This window comes from Macaca fascicularis, chromosome 3 (assembly GCF_037993035.2).
Source record: "Macaca fascicularis isolate 582-1 chromosome 3, T2T-MFA8v1.1".
Taxonomy (NCBI): domain Eukaryota; kingdom Metazoa; phylum Chordata; class Mammalia; order Primates; family Cercopithecidae; genus Macaca; species Macaca fascicularis.
This window is the reverse complement of record NC_088377.1, coordinates 109,975,364-109,995,121: the sequence shown is the minus strand read 5'-3', so window position 1 is coordinate 109,995,121 and position 19,758 is coordinate 109,975,364. Positions and strand designations below refer to the sequence as shown.

Here is a 19,758-nt window from a genome sequence, read left to right as displayed (position 1 = left end):
AATCAATTTCCCTTTAAAGGAATGGGCACTGGCAATTTTACATTGTTAAGATCAAAATCTACGTTTAAAGACCAGATGTAACAAATCAAGCTTTTTATAATAAACATGACGAAAGTACTTTCAGTATATGTAAGAAAAGACAAAATATCAAATATGTTTAAGACTAAAACCAAAGATACTATTCATATTAATTATTCTATGCAACTAAATTATTTTAAACTTTTCGTATCATTTTAAAGCACTAACTTCTTGAAGATACCTAATTAGTGAATTTTGTTCTTATTATAAGAAAGTTATTTTATGTAGGAGCAAATACCTATTTTATACCTACAAAACAGGTATTATCTAAATCTATAAAAGAGATTTTCTCCTATTCCACTCAATTTTGCAGGAGATTAATAATATACTAGACAGTGGCCTGCTGGTCAATTTGTAATGATGCCAGAGCCATTTATAGATACACATGAAGGAGATTAAGGAGACACTAGGATACAATGTGAAGAGAGATTCTTATCTTTGAAAGGTTACTTAGAATTTCTTAAGAGTACCTTTATTTTGTAATTTCATGTAATACATATTTATTCATACGTGGAGGAGAAAAAAAGAATACCTTCCACTTGCCCATCACAAGGATTACTGCTGACACTCCTATAATAAAAGACAAATTAGCAGGAGCCTTCAGAAATGAAGACCTAAAGACCCAGAGAAAAACAGGTATTTTTTTGTGCTAGGGTTTGATGAAGAACATACAGTGGTGTACAAATATGGTTGAACAAAAAGGCCTGTTTGTTCAGATTCTTCTTGACCTCTCTGTATAGCATCTCCTTCCTCCTAAGTCTGGGAAAGAACCCCTCTGGAATGAAGGTCTTAAGAACTACTTTCAGGCCAGGTAGGTCCAAGAATTCGTTCCTGACTATGTTCACACAGAAAAGCAGGGGAAGGTGAGAAAGAAAGTGACCTTTCTAGCCTTTATGGTTTGCTTTAGGGAGAGGAATTCAAGCTTCTATGACCTACTTTGGGGAGAATGGAAAGAGGGTAAAAGGACAAGGAAGGTCAGGGAGGCATTGCTTCAGAGGCTCTCCCGTTGTCCTTAAGTTTGAATTACTCAGCAGGCCAAGGCACCATACTCCAGAGTACCTTGTTCTAAGCCCTGACACATGCAACATACAACAATGTATGAAGCAGTATGACAAAATGGCACTCAAAGGAGTTAGATTAATCTTCTTAGTGGATGAACTGGGCTCTTGATCTAGTGTTCTTTCTACCATAGCATGATAATATTTAATATCAGGGTTCCTTCTGGAATCATCAATGTGCCAATACACTAGAAACCATGATACTGCATATTTTTAAATAAATGTTTTGTATAAGTGGTTAAAAGAAACCATTTAGTAAAAGGGGAAAAAAAGTGATTTCATAAAGTTTGTATGGATCAAAAATACTTTAGGGGAATGCTTTAGGATTCCAAAGAAGAAATTAAACTGAGAAAAGTCCCTTTTATTTTCACTGGTGGGTAGATGAAAGTAAAAGTTTTGAAACATAAAAGAGCTCTGGGACTCATTTGGACATACTTGTTTGTATTGCCAAAAGGTAAACCACATAATGCAGAAGAAGATTTCTGGCCAATTTAAGAGCCTTACAAGGATAGTTTGTGGCATTACCACACAATTTCTTTTTGTATTAATGCTGCTGATACTGATTTGTCTGTTCATCTCTCTCCTGGAAGATTTTCCCAATATCACTGAGGCTGTAGAAGTATCAGAGAAATACTAATTTGAAAAGTGATTTCCAAATAATCTTTCTACACACAATCCCTTTTGGAGGGATTGGGGATGGGGAATTGACAGATCACTGCATTAACATAAGAAGAGTTGTGCCATTTTTAAACAATTAAAAACTGTAGAGTATATGACTATTGCTCACATAAAAGTCAGAAACATCTACACTAATGCTGTCATGGAATTGCTGCAGGAGAAGGACAGTGAGAGCCTTCTCAGAATAATGAATGACCCACTGAGTAACAGGGTGGTTCCTCTCTGTGTTGACATCCATCCTTCTTCTCCCAACTGAGCAGTGGTCCCATGACTTTGACTCAGATTGTCCTAGAAAGAAAACTCCTCTTATGTAAGTAAACAGAACTAACCAATCATTAGAAACTGGTGACTTTCATTAACATTGTATTTCCGTGCCCCTAAATGTTAAGGAGGCATTCATAGGCTAGTCTAAGAACCTAACTACTATTTTAAAAATTGTCTCTCTGGGAAATTTCCTTCTTCTTCTCCCCCCCCAAAATGATTCACACACAGAGTTGATAAGAATTTTTAAAAGCATACATGATTTAAGTCATAAAATAATGTGAACAGTAACAGTAAAGTTTGAGTGCTTTGAACATCTAGGCATTATTTCAGTTCAAGTGTTTGTGAAATTTTTCTATGTTACTATAGATAAAAAACAAAAACAGAAATGGATTCATACTCTTTCACTTCCTACACTATGTGACCTTGCCCCAGGATAATCTGAGTCACTTTCCTCAGCTGGAAAAGGGTATAATTTGTGTTCCATCACATCTCATGGTTGTAAGGCAGTACAGAGCAATTAGAGAGCATGGACTTCAAAATGAGACAAACATGGATTTAGATTTTACCTCCACCACTTACCAAGTTATTGAATTTATCTCAATCTCAGTTTCTTATCCTTCTGAATTTGGAGGAGGATTCCAAATAATATGTGCCTAGTTACTGCTGAGCTAATAAATACTTGCAATGATTATAAGAGATGTGGATGTTGCTTGAAAACTGGTGTTAGTTAGCTAATATAACCGTCTAAGTAACATACTGTTGAATATAAGAATATGTGCAACCATTATGCAATTTAGATCACAACTTGAAACCATAGTATATACTGAACTTGATGCTTGCTAACATATCCGTCTAAGAAACATACTGTTGAATATAAGAATATGTGCAGCTCTACCGGCGGGATTTGATGGCCTGATGTCTCACAGAAAGTTCTCCGCTCCCAGACATGGGTCCCTCAGCTTCCTGCCTCGGAAGCGCAGCAGCAGGCATCGCGGGAAGGTTAAGAGCTTCCCTAAGGATGACCCGTCTAAGCCGGTCCACCTCACAGCCTTCCTGGGATACAAGGCTGGCATGACCCACATCGTGCGGGAAGTCGACAGGCCAGGATCTAAGGTGAACAAGAAGGAGGTGGTGGAGGCTGTGACTATTGTGGAGATGCCACCCATGGTGGTTGTGGGCATTGTGGGCTACGTGGAAACCCCTCGAGGCCTCCGGACCTTCAAGACTGTCTTCGCGGAGCACATCAGTGATGAATGCAAGAGGCGTTTCTATAAGAACTGGCATAAATCTAAGAAGAAGGCCTTTACCAAGTACTGCAAGAAATGGCAGGATGAGGATGGCAAGAAGCAGCTGGAGAAGGACTTCAGCAGCATGAAGAAGTACTGCCAAGTCATACGTGTCATTGCCCACACCCAGACGCGCCTGCTTCCTCTGCGCCAGAAGAAGGCCCACCTGATGGAGATCCAGGTGAATGGAGGCACCATGGCCGAGAAACTGGACTGGGCCCGCGAGAGGCTCAGGCAGCAGGTACCTGTGAACCAAGTGTTTGGGCAGGATGAGATGATCGACGTCATCGGGGTGACCAAGGGCAAAGGCTACAAAGGGGTCACCAGTCGTTGGCATACCAAGAAGCTGCCCCGCAAGACCCACCGAGGCCTGCACAAGGTGGCCTGTATTGGGGCGTGGCATCCTGCTCGTGTGGCCTTCTCTGTGGCACGTGCTGGGCAGAAAGGCTACCATCACTGCACTGAGATCAATAAGAATATCTATAAGATTGGCCAGGGCTACCTTATCAAGGACGGCAAGCTGATCAAGAACAATGCTTCCGCTGACTATGACCTGTCTGACAAGAGCATCAACCCTCTGGGTGGCTTTGTCCACTATGGTGAAGTGACCAATGACTTTGTCATGCTGAAAGGCTGTGTGGTGGGAACCAAGAAGCGGGTGCTCACCCTCCGCAAGTCCTTGCTGGTGTAGACGAAGCGGCGGGCTCTGGAGAAGATTGACCTTAAGTTCATTGACAGCACCTCCAAGTTTGGCCATGGCCGCTTCCAGACCATGGAAGAGAAGAAAGCATTCATGGGACCACTCAAGAAAGACCGAATTGCAAAGGAAGAAGGAGCTTAATGCCAGGAGCAGATTTAGCAGCTGGTGGGGTCTCAATAAAAGTTATTTTCCACTGAAAAAAAAAAAAAAGAATATGTGCAACCATTATGCAATTTAGATCACAACTTGAAACCATAGGGTATACTGAACTTGATGCTTGCTGATTATCTATCTTTCTGACTAGAATGACTAAATACAGGCTATGTAAAATTAGGAGCTTTGTCTATCTTGATAATTATGTTATTCCCAGTCCCTAAAACAGTGCCTGACACACAGTCAGCCCTTGATAATAGCCTAATACTGATGTAGAATCTATGTGTCAGGCATCTCATTTTCATAACAACCCTGTGATCTAGGTACTATTTATTATTAGCCCCTATTTACAGGTAAGAAAACGGTGACGTGGACCAATCTCACGGGCAATAAAAGGCAGAGGCAAGATTTGCACCCTGTCTGGTTCCAGAGTCAATTCTCAAATGTCACACTTTACTAGAGATAAATATTTGTCGAATAAATGATTTAGTTTCCATCTTCATCCACAATTGTTTGGTGATATCTGAACCATAATAACATTAAGGATACAGTATTAATTAAATCATTTTATGAAAAAGGATAGCCATTTTCTTTCATCTTCATACAAAGTATCCAGAAAACTTCTTGGAGAAATAAAGGGAAAACAGTTCTATTTTCTGAGCACACTGAAGGCCAGATTACACAGAGCAGTGAGGCATAAAAGAGTTGTCCACTGTGTCTTAGTAGGCTTTGGGTAAAATGATTTGCAGTCTTCTTTACCTTAATTTAACCTCATAGAGTACATTTATTTTCCTGCAAACTGTAGAGGGAGGACACATGTTCAATGGAGAAGTCTGGCAGTCGGGGCTCTCCCTCCCCATTAACAGACCCTAAGGAAGCTGCTAGGGCTAATGCTTATTGTAGGAAGTAAAATTTTCATTTCCTATGTCACATTCTGGTTGCTTACCTTTGTATTTTTTATCTTCTCTACTCATCTAAGTATTTTCTAGGCTTGATATTATTTACCTTCAAAGTAAGCTTATGTCAGAGAAAAGCTGTAAAATAGCTTATATAACCTTGCAGAACACAAACTTCCTAAGCCTCAATTTCCTAATAATACTTTGTCCTTTCCAAGTATAGGTTTGTTGTACATCAGTATGAAATAATGCATCAAGAATTATAAATTGCTATACAAATGTGAAAAATATCATTACTCTTCTTACAGGGCTAAGGAGGTTAAATGGCCCAGTGGTTAAATGCTGGAGCACTGACATAGCACGGCCTCATTCCAACTGGCCCATCACTCATGTGATCTGTGTCCTTAGTGTGCCTCAGTTCCCTCATCTCAAAAGAACTGGTAATAATAAAACCTATCATTGGGATTTTGCAAGGATTAAGAGAGTTGACACATGTAAAGTCCCCACAGCAGTGTCTGGCAGGTGATAACAATGTCTTCAAAAATATCAGCTATTATTATCTCTAAAAATTGGACCACATTACTGGAATATAAACATATGTGAAGTTTTCTTTCCTTCCTAGTAAATCTTTATATTCTGAAAACACTTTTAGGTCTATTTCTCCACTGTTTTGCCTTCTTCATTTATCCGTGAATATGAATGTATTTTATATTTATGAATAATTCCTACTAGCCCCAATTTTGCATATTCAGGAAGGATCTTAAAAGTCTCAAGCACATAATAATTTGTCATTTTCTGAGGCGTATATCTGACTCCTGTGTTCTCTAACATCTCTACTCAGATGTTCAAGTTAGAGTGAACTAATAAGTTTACATCTCAGTCCAGTTGTTTGTTCTCTACTGTTCATTGCATAAGTAGTCATCTTTATTCAAGTTTATTAGAGCTTTCCATTATCTTTTATGTACTTTTTCAGGGATAGATGGTTGGACTTCATGAGGAATTTGTATTTATAAATTTCATTATTCTACAATGTCTTGAAATCTATTATTAGTGAATGTGAGTTGTCTATCCAAAAGGTAGCAACATTCTTTAGTTCTGGATCTGTTTCCAAATATTTTTAGTAATTTTTATCCAGATGTTCATTGGAAAAATTAACTACATTATTATAAAATTAACTTCTTCCTCAAAATTATGTCTTCCTCTCTGCTGTACCTAATAAATGAACATTACCATTGATCCCAATGTCTTACTCCACATGCAAAATTTTCCAAGTTTTCTTGATTCTGCCTCCACAATATCTCTAGCATTTATTCTTCACTTTCTAGTTTTTCCTCTTTATTAGTTTGGGCTCTTGCCTTTTCATATGTGGACTGTTGCAAGTAGCCACCTAAGTGGGCTGCTTGCCTCCAGTATCTTACACATGATCATATCACCTCCTTACTCAAAATCTTTGAAAGCTTCCTTCTGCCTAGAGTGTAACCAAAGTATAACACCATAGCATCCAGTGCCCTTCGCAACCTGAGTCATGCATCCTTTTCTAACTTACCTATCCCAATGCCTCCACATACTCTCCACTTCAGTCATAGGGGACCCTTTACAGTACGTTTGCATTAATGCATACATCTTTGCCTTAACTCAATTTGTTCTTTCTGCTTCTTTTGTCCATCTTTATTGATCTTTCATAAACTTTATCCATCCTTTAAAGAAAATCTGACACTCCCTTCCTTCTTGAGGAATACATCCCTCAGTCTTCTATGTTGCCGTGGCAATAATGTAGTCAATACCACACTGTTTTAAAGTTGCTATTAAAATATTATGTATCATGGGAAAATGTTTATTGCCTCTTGTCACTGAATCCCTAGAAAACAGTGTCTTAAGGCGAAACTAACCTACTGGCACTTTATTGACGACTACAGTGCCAAGGAAGCAAGAGTAAAAGAGAAAGTGAAATGAGGTAGGAAAAGAGTGAACCAAATACTAGGTGATTTTTCACTAATACAGTGGTTCCACATGGAGCCATTGTATCTCAGACCAGGCCCTCTGGGAAAAAAAGATGAGTGATTTCTTCTATTTACTCTTCCTTTCTCTCTTTCATTAGTCAAAGTTCACCCACAGGGCATTAACTCTTATAAAACCAAAGTGCATTGCCAAGCCCCTTTGGGCAGTCAGTGGACAAACCTAGGCCCCCATAGGTCCTGTTAGATTGGACCTAGGTGCTGGAAATGAGTTCTAATGGCTCATCTCATCTTAGAGGAGGCAGAAACAACTGATGCTTTTTGGAAATGAGGTGATTGCTGTGATGACCTTTATGGCAATAGGAAAAGAGTACATGTAGGTAGACAGGCGATGCCAAGGAAATCTAGGTGATGGGAACATACACACTGGGTCCAGTATACTTCTCTTTGTGCCCTGACACATAGTTAGGTTAACGTCTAAGTGTTTACTGTATGTGGAATACAATGGTCATCAATTTCACTATTTTAAAATGTGATTTGAGGCAAAGCCAGATTACTTACATTTCACTAGGTAGTACAATCAAGGGAAAGTAGCATACATTGGGTACGACTAAGTGCCAGGCACTGTACGGAAGCCCTTTATCTTCTTTGGATGAATCTTTTAGTCTAATACTCCCAATATCCTATAAAACAGGCACTTTTGACATCTTCATTTTAAAGGTGAAGAAAGCAACAGAGTTGTTTGTCCAAAGTCAAACATCTAGTAAGTTGCAGAGTCAAGATTCTGGCCCAGGTAGCCTAACTCCAGAGATTCCCCAAATATCCCCTCATAGCCATGTGAAACTCTGTTTTAAAGAAGAGAGTCAGATCTAAACTTGGAGATGAGGATAGCTTGCATTATTCTTTACTTGGCAAATACAGAATCATTCTTGCAACCTCCTCCACAAAGCCTGGGACAACACAGAACTGCATAACCACTCTCCAAGCCATTGTTGTGTGAACCCACTTTGCTATTTGTAGTCATAAGAATTCATCACTACAGAGTTCACCTGCTTTTTAAATTCACAGACTAAATTGATCAACACTATTTCTTCAGAAATCAAAAGATTTTGAGTGCCTGTGGAGTGACTTGCCACTGAAGTCACAATTGGCTATTTACTACTTGCTAAGGACTGTGCAATGTGCTCAGCTCCTGGGTTTCTGTTCTGATAATGAATTATTATAGTGATCAGGTGTTTATTTCCCTTTCTGCAGAAAGGATGACTATTGAGCTCCCACATGGGCGTCTGTCTTGCCTGGAGTGAAAGATGTGTGAAGTTTATTTCAGTGTTCACTAAGTGTTTACTCAGCCAAGGAATCTGATTGCTGTCATGTCTTAGTGTAGCTCTCCAGGAAAAGCATACTTAATCTCAAAAACATCAACTAGAAGAAGCCACTTGGTTTACCTGGAACCTGATTGTGACATTGTTTGATTTACAAAATGTACCTCTCTCAGCATTCTTAGTGAATTTCAAATTTCCACCTCCTAACTTGCATAGCAAAAATTCTGCCAAACCACTGAGTCTTATTCTTGCCCTTTACATTTGTAAAATGATTTTGTGTATGCAAGAAATACAAAAATATTGCAGGTGGATTCAGAGAAGTTGTATTTGATAGATACTCGTTCATTGATGAGACAAAGCAAGATATTAAAAGATTGAATATAACCCCTGATTATCAAATGGCTGCAGGAATTTAAGACCTCTTGCACTCTTCTTAGCTTTACTTGAAAGATAGCTATAGAATGATAAGTTGAGAAAGTACAGAGTTGTCATTAAAAAATTTGATGTTGGCCGGGCGCGGTGGCTCAAGCCTGTAATCCCAGCACTTTGGGAGGCCGAGACGGGCGGATCACGAGGTCAGGAGATCGAGACCATCCTGGCTAACACGGTGAAACCCCGTCTCTAGTAAAAAATACAAAAAAATAGCCGGGCGAGGTGGCGGGTGCCTGTAGTCCCAGCTACTCGGGAGGCTGAGGCAGGAGAATGGCGTAAACCCGGGAGGCGGAGCTTGCAGTGAGCCGAGATCCGGCCACTGCACTCCAGTCTCGGCGACAGAGCAAGACTCCGTCTCAAAAAAAAAAAAAAAAAAAAAAAAAAATTTGATGTTGAAGCCACGTCTTATGTGTTCCTTGGAACTACTGATTAAATGTTGATTCAGACAGATGCGGGTTAGAATCCAGGCTCTAACACACACTGGTAGGTTGGGGCAAATTTCCAATCTTGTTAAGCCTCATTTGACTCATCCGTAAAGTATAAATAATAAAACACCTACTTCATAAGTCTTGTGAAACTTGGATGACTAATATTACACTTAAAAAGCACTTAGCATGTCAGACCCTTAGTTACTTGCAAATTATCACACCAGAAGATAGCAGAGATTCCTTGGAAATACACACTGACTGATTTTTATGACTACTATCCCTGTTTTTTCCTCTCTTAACAGATGTTCAGTACAAGGAATAAAACAAAGAACTGAAAGTGTATCAAATATAAATAAAGACTTTTTTAAAAACCACTAGGTTCTTACTGAGAATAAAAAGATTTTAAATCACTAATATAGAAATGGTTGTGGAAGTGCTGAAAATGCAAGGAATCTCTGCAATAGAAAGATGTGAGACTCAGGCCCCAGAAAACCTGAACGACTAGATAGGGAGGAAAAAAAGGAAACAAGAGTTGGTTAAGAAGAAAAATAAGGAAATCAAGAGAGTTTCTGAACATTCTTAGGCAGAGTGGCATGAAAGATTCTAATAGAAGAGAGATTTTTCAAAAAAGTTTCCTTCATCTATTTTAATAAGTATTGAGTGTGTAGTGTATGCAAAGCTCTGGAAAAACACAATGATAAAACATGTTCTCCGTCTGTAAGAGAATTTCAATGCCATAGCAAGGTTATGATTCAAGTTTGTGCACACAAAGGGGAACACAGAGGAGGGAGCCTCTCAATCTGCTTGGCCAAGGGAGAGTAGACAGGGCAGCCTTAAGAAAGCAGGTAACAGGTGGGTGTGAACAAGAAAGAAGAGTGGTAGTTGACTGGGCAGCACGAAGGAAAGGGTATTCAAAGACAAGGGGCTTGAAATAGCCTCGCATGCTCAGGGAACTGCAAGTCTGGAGTTGAGTTGAAGCATACAATGAGAATCAAAGAGCGGGTGGCAGTTCTTCCTTTTGGGGCCTGTGCACTGTCTGTGAGCTCTGTTCAGAAAGTTCACTTGGCCCTACTTCAAGTGTCCTATTCCAGTCATTCAAGCCTCAGTTTAGATGTCATGTGTGTAGAAAATCTCCTTAGACCGTACAACTGAACTGAGCTCCTCACTCTCTGCTCAGCAAATAACCCTATTTTCAGCCCTGAGCAGCATATATGTGTGATGTGTGATATATGTGTGTTTGTGTGTGCATGTGTGTGTATTATTTAATTTTCCTATTGGCTTATCTGTTTATTTGTCTACTACATTTCCCCAGTAGTTTCTTAGGAGCAGAAACCCTAGCTTGCTCACCATAGCATCCCCACTGTCTAGAATACTACCGGCCATAAAGTAGACACTCAATAAATATTTGCTGACTAAGTGAAGTAGGTTGGACATGTAAGCTTTGTTAGATAGGGGAAACCTGTGCATGGGTGACTGTAGAGATTCAAAGTTTAATGCTCATGTAAGGCTACTTGTTAAAATACAAGAAGGGACAGGATATAAAGGGATTTGTAGATTGTGATGAGGACTGTCTGTTTTCTCTAGGTGGAGAGAAACCACTGATGATTAAGTAGGAAAATAATATAATTTCCTGGTAGAAGGTCATTCTCACGATTATGTAGATGAAGCATTAAAGAAAAATGAGACTACTTTGAAATTCACTGAAGTGACTAAAGCAGAACATCTTCAGTGAGGAAAGAGAAGAGGTGACTGATAAAAACAATTTTTAATAGTAAGGGCCTAAGGATAAGAAGGGACCTGGGGGCAGGTGGGGCATGGGAACAGATTGGGTTGACTCTCTGGTTTATGACTCCTGCATAATATAAGTACTTAATAGTTGAGTTTTCTAAATGCTAAAGGAGCAGATAGTGCAAAGAGAAAGGGTAAGTGGGAGCGGGGACGGGGGGGAAGAAAGAAAATAGAGGGATAGTTGTGGCAACCAAGACATCATCAGCGACATTCCAGGGTTTCATGAGCTTCCAACAATAATGAAAAGTGGTGGCTGTTGGTGTCTGCTTCTCTTCACCTTCAGCTCCATCCTGTATAACAAAGGGACTTGGACAGACAGACATATGTGTACACTAAGGCGCACAGAACGAAGCTCGGTCCACTCCCCTCCCAGAAACCTTTCCCTGGCCACCACTCAAGCCAGATAAGTATGAATACCACCAGTAACAAGACGCACCTTGAGAGACAGCCCAAGGAATTTCCCCTGAACAAGCATTGGAAGCAAGACTGGAGTACATTGGAAAGAGAATTTCACAGTCTTGGGTTCCTAAAGAAGGGGATATCATGGGTTCTGGGTGTTCAACCCTCATGGCCTTTCAGATTCCTTGACTAGTGTGAAGAAGTAGAGCTAGAGGAAAGCTATAACCCTGGGTCCAGAGCAGAAACCACTTCTGCCTGGGTCTAAAGGCAGGACTGATTGCAGGAGAAACTCTAGTAATTGTATTCTGTCATCTTGAAACCCCACAGTAAGGAAAGTAAGAACTCTTCCTCTCCAGAAGTCCCAATCAATTCTGATTACTTCTCATTAGCTCTAAGTGGTCACAAAACAATCTCGTTGTGGGCACCAATTACCATGGTCAGAAGGAATGTTATGCACTATTTGACTTAATGTGGTTATATGCAGTAGCCTGGGGGAAGGGTATGCAGCCCCTGGTCTGAAAAGGGAGGAGGGGTAGATCCCCAGCGAGGTAAGGAGAAAGGATACTGAGGGGCAATGACTCTTACATGTGCACTACAGGTAGAAATGAAGCCAGAGTGCAGAGTGTTCTGGAGGGAATATCTGAAGTAGCACATGTAAGGCCATAACAGAAAGGGAAAATATAATTAAAGCAAGGAAACAGGGGCAAGGTATGATGATAGCCTTGCCAGATAGGGGCAACCTGTGCATATGTGAATGCAGAGGAGAGATTCAAAGTTTAATGTGTGTGTAAGGCTTCTTTGTTAAAATGCAGATTCAGACTCAGCAAGTCTGGTGGGGTGGGGGGGGGGGGCTTGAAATTCTGCATGTCTAACAAGCCCCTAGGTGATGCTGCTGGTTCATGACCCTCCCCTTGAGAAGCAAGAATATAGAGAATTAGATAGCAGAGAAAGAATGAGATTGGAGACGTGCCTCCACCAAAAAAAAAAAAAAAAGAGATGAGATGAAACTAATGATGCCTAGACAGTGCTCCTCTTTGGTCCGCATGTGATAAGCCCTTTTCCCAGCAGAGAAGCACAAGGCAAGATTGAGGAATAATGCAGGGACACTCCAATGTTCTTTTAAGAATCCTAGAATATTCTGAACAAGCTTTTGTCTAGCATGGGCATGGAGCAGGATCCTAAGCCCACAACCTTCTTGTCCTTCCCATGCTGACAGAGCCCCTGAAGTGTCCATGTGACAGCTATGCCCATGCCCAGGCTACATGGCATAGAACTTGGATAAGTACCTGGAAGTTGCTCTGCCATAACAGTCTTAGAGAGGACGTAACTTCCGTGTGTGTGTGTGTGTGTGTGTGTGTTGGATTAGTTCAACAGTCTACCAGACAACCACAGAGTTTCAGTCACATTGTTAGTGGTTCCCTCATGACTTATTTTTTAATCAGTTGTATACATAATGAAACTGAGTGAATTAGGGCTTCACACTGTCTTCTTTCTATAAATCAGAAATCTGAAAACCATGTAAATTTGCCAAGTAATGAGGTGTCAGCCCCTCAGAGTAACAATACTAAAAAAGTACCTCATTAAAATGAGGAAGCAATCATTAGTAAAAATTTATTTCTGCAGTCCTTGACCTGAAACAAAAATTATGTCACATTTTCCATAGATACTGACATCAGCAATGACTTTTCTGAAACCTTAAGTGGAGCACTGTCATGACAAACGTTTTCAATAAAACTTTTTAATTGAAATTTCAAAATAGTTTTAAAAACACATTCAACATCCCTAGTGCCTCAATTTACTGTTGGAAAATAACATGTTTTTATAAGTATAGGTTGTATATCCTAAAATTTTTTTTACTTAATACATTATTCTATAGAGAGTTATTAATTCTCTGGAAATAAAGTTTGTCTCAGGAGATCTCAAAAACCTGCTAAAATTTGACCACATGTTTTTTTCCTTTACCTCCTCATGGCTCTTCAGTACATTTTATTCTCATTCTACTGTCGTAGAAATGGAAAAGTGTAACAGAAATCACAGGATTAGATCTCTGAAAACCTGATTAATTATTGGCTCTGCAAATGAGTTTTTTGTTCTTATTAATCTATATTGAGTCACTAAATCCACCTCCTTCTATTCCTTCTACTTCTAATGGCAAGCCTTCCATTTTCTTTGCCTGGGCTTTCTTGACTAGCTTTTTCTATGATTTCATTTTATTATTTTAAATTTTTTATTTTTAATTTTCGTGGGTACATAGTATGTGTATATTTTGGGAGGTACTTGAGGTGTTTTGATATAGGCATGCAGTATGTAATAATATCAGAGTAAAGTGGGGTATCCATCCCCTCAAGTATTTATAGTTTGTCTTACAAATAATCAGATTACACTTTTAAAATTATTTTTAAATGTACAAATGAATTATTATTGACTATAGTCACCCTGTTGTGCTATCAAATACTAGGCCTTGTTCATTCTTTCCATTATTTTTGTAACCATTAGCCATCTCCACCTCCCTTTCACTCTCCCAGTATCCTTCCCAGTCTCTGGTAACCATCCTTCTAGTCTGTTTTTCATTATTTTCTGCTTCTCATCTTTCCATGTCACATTAGATACCACCTCTTCAGAGATATTTTCTTCATCTCTCTTTGCTAACTTGTTTACTTTCTGTCTCTTTCTTAGAATGTCTAGTGCATAAACTCAGGTACGTATTCTTTCTTGGTTTTGGTTGAAAGACAGAGCCAAACATAGCATGCAATTTACTATCATAAAATGTGTTAAATGATTATAGGAAGGAACAGAGAAATATTACAGAAGCGCTATTAAAGCAAAAATTAGCTCTTTAATTTCCATTCTGGCCCACTAAATCAGCACTTGCCATATTGGTTGAGTGAGTAAATATGTGATCACAGAAGTGTCTGCAAAAGTGAGTAATTTCACTCAGCATTAGCAGCCACAAGACGCAGAAGAAGAAGCAGGACCAGAAAGTCATGGGTAATTAAGCCCATGTATCCACCAACCACAAGTACCCTTTTGATTCTGGTTGATATTTGTAAGGCTTTTCCCTGGTCTTTCCAAAACATGCCCTACAAATGCTTTACTAAGTCTCATCTAAGAAACTCCTGCAGTGAAAAAATTAGGTTTCTTTTTGTATCAACCTGTGCTTATGTTCAACAACTTCTCTGTTATGCTCATGGGGATCACCCTCAAGAAGAGGAGACAAGTATTTGGAAAAGCCATGGTCTTTTTACCACACTGAACTACTTTCCTTCAGATCATGGCCAATGACCAGCCTCCAACATTTCATCCTTCATACCTTGCAGCTCATTTTTTCCACATTTCACTTAGAACCTGATCCACAGTTTGTCTCATACAGATGGCTTATGTTCAAGACTCGAGACCCTGAATCTACTTGCTAGGGTCCATGCCTGACTCTCTTGATTACATACGTGACCTTGAGCAAGGTATTTCACCTCTTCAGGACTCCTACTCATAACATAAACATAATAACGTTTGAGTCATGGGGTTTTTGTTTTCACTAAATGAAATAATTTTATGTAAAGTACTTAGCCTACTGCCTGGAACATAGTAAGAGCTTGATATTACTGGTTATTACAGTTATTAGCATTATTGACTTTATATATTTTTTTAAATTGTAGAGAGAAACCCTCAGATATTTCAAACAATTAGGGGAAGAAAAAGAAAACGCTTTCTTCTTGCCTCAAGGCCACTCAGGAGCTCTAAATGCCATTATTATTGTTTCCTGAGAGAAGAGGCTGAGAGGAAGCATAAAATTCTTCCTTCTTCTCTATAACACACTAGAATTCCCCAGGAATGGAAAAAGCTTCTTTACAGTTGTACTGAGAATTCAGTGTGTTTTCTCCTTTGCTGTCTTTCTATTGTATTTTTTTTTTCTTTATCTACTGGCTTTTCAAAGAATTTTTCATCAGCACTTAAATATGTTAACAATGTTAGATGACAATGTCATTGAAATAAATTAGAGTGAAAATGACAACACTCATAATGAAAAGTAATGAACTCTATTTAAAATGGCATTTTAACAATGCATCGAAAAAGCCATTATCATACCAATCTTACCAACACATTGTGTGTGTATATGTCTGTGCATGCATGAGTGCAAATATACTGAATGAAGTCCAAAGTACTACGGATAAAAGCATACTTTCTGTTCATACTTTCCTGCTGTGGTTTGAATTTGTTCCCACCAAAACTCATGTTGAAATTTGATCCCCAGTGTGGTGGTGTTGGGAAGGGGGTCCTAGTGGGAGGTGTTTGGATCATGGAGGTGGGTCTCTCATGAAGGGCTTGGTGTTGTTCCTTGGCAGTGAATGACTTGAGAAACAACACCAAGCTGGAGCTGGGAGACTCAATCTCTGAATACCGGATTATTTCTTGCAGGAATATTTCTGCATGAGTTGATTGTTAAACAGCGAGGACATCACTCAGGTTTTGCTTCTTCACATATGTCCGCTTGCTCTTTGACGTTTTCTGCCATGTTATGACTCAGCATGAAAAGCCCTCGCCAGATGCCAAGCAGGTGCCAGTGCCTTGCTTCTTGTATTCAGCCTTCAGAATCATGAGCTAAATCGACCTCTTTTCGTTTTTTTTTTTTTTTTTTTTTTTTTTGAGACGGAGTCTCGCTCTGTCGCCCAGGCTGGAGTGCAGTGGCCGGATCTCAGCTCACTGCAAGCTCCGCCTCCCGGGTTTACGCCATTCTCCTGCCTCAGCCTCCCGAGTAGCTGGGACTACAGGCGCCCGCCACCTCGCCCGGCTAGTTTTTTGTATTTTTTTTAGTAGAGATGGGGTTTCACCGTGTTAGCCAGGATGGTCTCGATCTCCTGACCTCGTGATCCACCCGTCTCGGCCTCCCAAAGTGCTGGGATTACAGGCTTGAGCCACCGCGCCCGGCCAATCGACCTCTTTTCTTTATAAATTACTCAGCCTCAGGTATTCTGTTACAGCAACACTAAATGGACAAAGATTCTCTCAAAATGTCTCAAACCCATTTTCATTTGAAAAAGTTATACAGCAGAACAATGCATTCATGAAGTACTTTCCAAAATATTCTATCTCCCTGCCCTGCTTTGAATACCTATTACTATATTATAGATTTGTCAACTTATTGATTGCCTGTATCCCTTACTAGAATTTAAGCCTTGTGAAGCAAGGAATTTGTTCATCTTGCTTTTAGCTATATCTCCAGCCCATAGTCAGTTCTTAATACATATTTGTGGAATTAATGAATTTCCCTTAAAACCTGTAGAAATACTGAGGCAACATATATATATTTACATGCACAATGCAAACTAGAAAAATCACTAGCTGAATCCAGCATAAGCAACAGTATAGTGTGGGTATAAATATTAGCCTGGAAATATTAGCCTGAGTTCTAGATTTGGTTCTGCCATCAAACATGAAGTTTAGGCAAAAACAGTATGACTTTTATATATATCAAATGACATGGATGATACATCATGTGATGTAAGTATGAATATACACATATTTATATTTATATACATATTTATATGTATATATTATATGTAATAATATATTTATACATATATGTATATAAATATATACATATTTATATATTATACATATAAATATAAGGCAAGCCTATGCTTTGCTGGTCTTGACTTAGTTCACTAAAAAATAATATCTGTTTGCTGCCCATTATCAGATGCAGGTTGTTTGTTTTGGGGATGGGGCAATGAGGAGATGGGAAGGAGATTAGTAGTAGGGGGAGATGGTCAGTATCTTTAAACAAATCTTTACACCCAAGAAGTTATTGGTGCTGAGCAGGGAAGAGGACAGGATAAGCATTAGGATAATTTTCTTTTTTCTTTTTTTTTTTTCCTTTTTTTTTTTTTTAAATTAAATTAAACTTTAATTTCTAGGTTACAAACATGCAGGTTTGTTACATATGTATACATGTGCCATGTTGGTATGCTGTACCCACTAACTCGTCATTTACATTAGGTATATCTCCTAATGCTATCACTTCCCCATTCCCCCCCCCACAACAGGCCCCAGTGTGTGATGCTCCCCTTCTTGTGTCCAAGTGTTCTCATTGTTCAGTTCCCACCTATGAGTGAGAACATGTGGTGTTTGGTTTTCTATCCTTGTGATAGTTTGCTCAGAATGATGGTTTGCAGCTTCATCCATGTCCCTATAAAGGACATGAACTCATCCTTTTTTATGGCTGCATAGTATTCCATGGTGTATATGTGCCACATTTTCTTAATCCAGTCTATCATTGATGGACATTTGGGTTGGTTCCGAGTCTTTGCTGTTGTGAATAGTGCCACAATAAACATACGTGTGCGTGTGTCTTTATAGCAGCATGATTTACAATCCTTTGGGTATATACCCAGTAATGGGATGGCTGCGTCAAATGGTATTTCTAGTTCTAGATCCTTGAGGAATCGCCTCACTGTCTTCCACAATGGTTGAACTAGTTTACAGTCCCACCAACAGTGTAAAAGTGTTCCTATTTCTCCACATCCTCTCCAGCACCTGTTGTTTCCTGACGTTTTAGTGATCGCCATTCTAACTGGTGTGAGATGGTATCTTATCATGGTTTTGATTTGCATTTCTCTGATGGCCAGTGATGATGAACATTTTTTCATGTGTCTGTTGGCTGCATAAATGATAATTTTCTTGTGCTATTACTATCTACAAAAAATGAGTTTCCTCTTTTGATGATTCTCTGTTCTACAAAATAAAACTGATAAGAACTCAAAGCAGAATCTAGTAGAAACTGTAGAGCATAATAAAGCTGTTTATATGATAAGTATTTCAAAATCTCAGTTATTAATTTATAATTTAAAGGGCTGTGAATTTAGGCTTTTTTAATTAAAGCTTATGGAAACATAAAATCAGACATATGCAAATATAAACCTGATTCCTCCTGTTCATTATTCCATTAGTTCAGATTGCAATTTGGTTTAATAGTGGTCTTCCTTCACCCAACAACTCAATGAAAAGCACAAACTTAAATTTTCATATTTTTTGTTTGCCTCAGAAAAGATTGTAATCATCTTACTCTCATGGTAGATTTGCGGCATTATAGTAAGTTTGTGATTAAGTGCTAATGAATTATATTTAGATGCTTCCTGAATATTTGGAAACCCAACATTATTTAATATGATCTGGAGAGAAATAATGGAAATCAGGTAAGAGATGCATCTTTTAAAATTTCTACACAGGATTCCACTGCTAAATCATTGCCATGTATTTTAATGCTTTGAAATAAAATCATAATATTAAATTCCTGATTCAAATAAAAAGTATCAAAATGCACATTAGGTCCTGGCCCAAATATATTCTGCTGTAGCACTGACCTTCCTGGCAGCATTCTTGTATTTGGATGGCAAATCTCTTTCTATGGTACATGAATATTGGGCTCTAGCACAACGTTTCAGCAGAAAAGGATGTGATAGTTCCAAAAGGCTTCGTAACCACAAAGCATAGAATAAATAAAAAGAACATAAAATTAAAGGATAACTTTGCACTGCGGTCAAATAAGGCAAAAGAAGAAACTCTTCACTCTGTATTTTCTCTCATATAATAAGAAAACCACATTCGTTTTACTGATGGAAAAAATAATTTTTTAAACTGTGATTTCCAGTTAATAGACTTATATATTGTGTATATTACATCATGAAGCTCAATTCTAAGAGGCTTCAAAATCTTAGGAGAGAACTACAAATGAACTACACACAGTGAAAAGTGAATCATAACAGTAAGTAGATAAGAGTGTGCCCCTGGGATAAATAATAACAAGAAGGTCAGGCTTAAAGTGATATTATCGAAAAGCTGGGATATTTTAGCCTATTTTCTTGGATAATATTAGCCCTTACAGACCTTGGGCACTTGCACCAGAGGCAGTATTGCATAGTAGAAAGATTATGGATGGACAGTGGAGCCCTGAGTTCTAAATCAGGCTCTGCCGATTTCTAGTGAGAAATCTGGGATGAACTACTTTATCCTGAGATTTATTTTTCTCACTGGCGAAAATGGAGGTGATACCTCTTGCTTCAAGGTTTCTTGTGAGGATTAAAGGAGAGCATCTGGTACCATACTAGCACATAATCAACGTTAAATAAATATTAGCTTCCCCTTTCCTTTTTCTAAAAATACGAAGCAGTCTGGGAAAAGCTAAGTGTTTTCTGTGCTTATTGCACAAACATGTGAATATGTGAGTTTGGGTTTGGCAGGCGTGAACAATCTTTGTCAAAGGGGCTTTTGGTTTTTGTTTTGTTTGTGTTGAAATCATCAACTCAGGGATTTTTAATGGAAATAAT

The 19,758-nt window shown here is 38.8% G+C and overlaps 1 protein-coding gene and 1 pseudogene across 1 annotated transcript in view; one reads left to right on the top strand and one right to left on the bottom strand.

Annotated features, from left to right (window-relative positions):
- The window catches only part of MACC1 (MET transcriptional regulator MACC1), a 198,518-nt gene that overhangs the window by 88,423 nt on the left and 90,337 nt on the right, over window positions 1–19,758 (bottom strand).
- Window positions 2,967–4,277, top strand: LOC102115335 (large ribosomal subunit protein uL3 pseudogene; annotated as a pseudogene).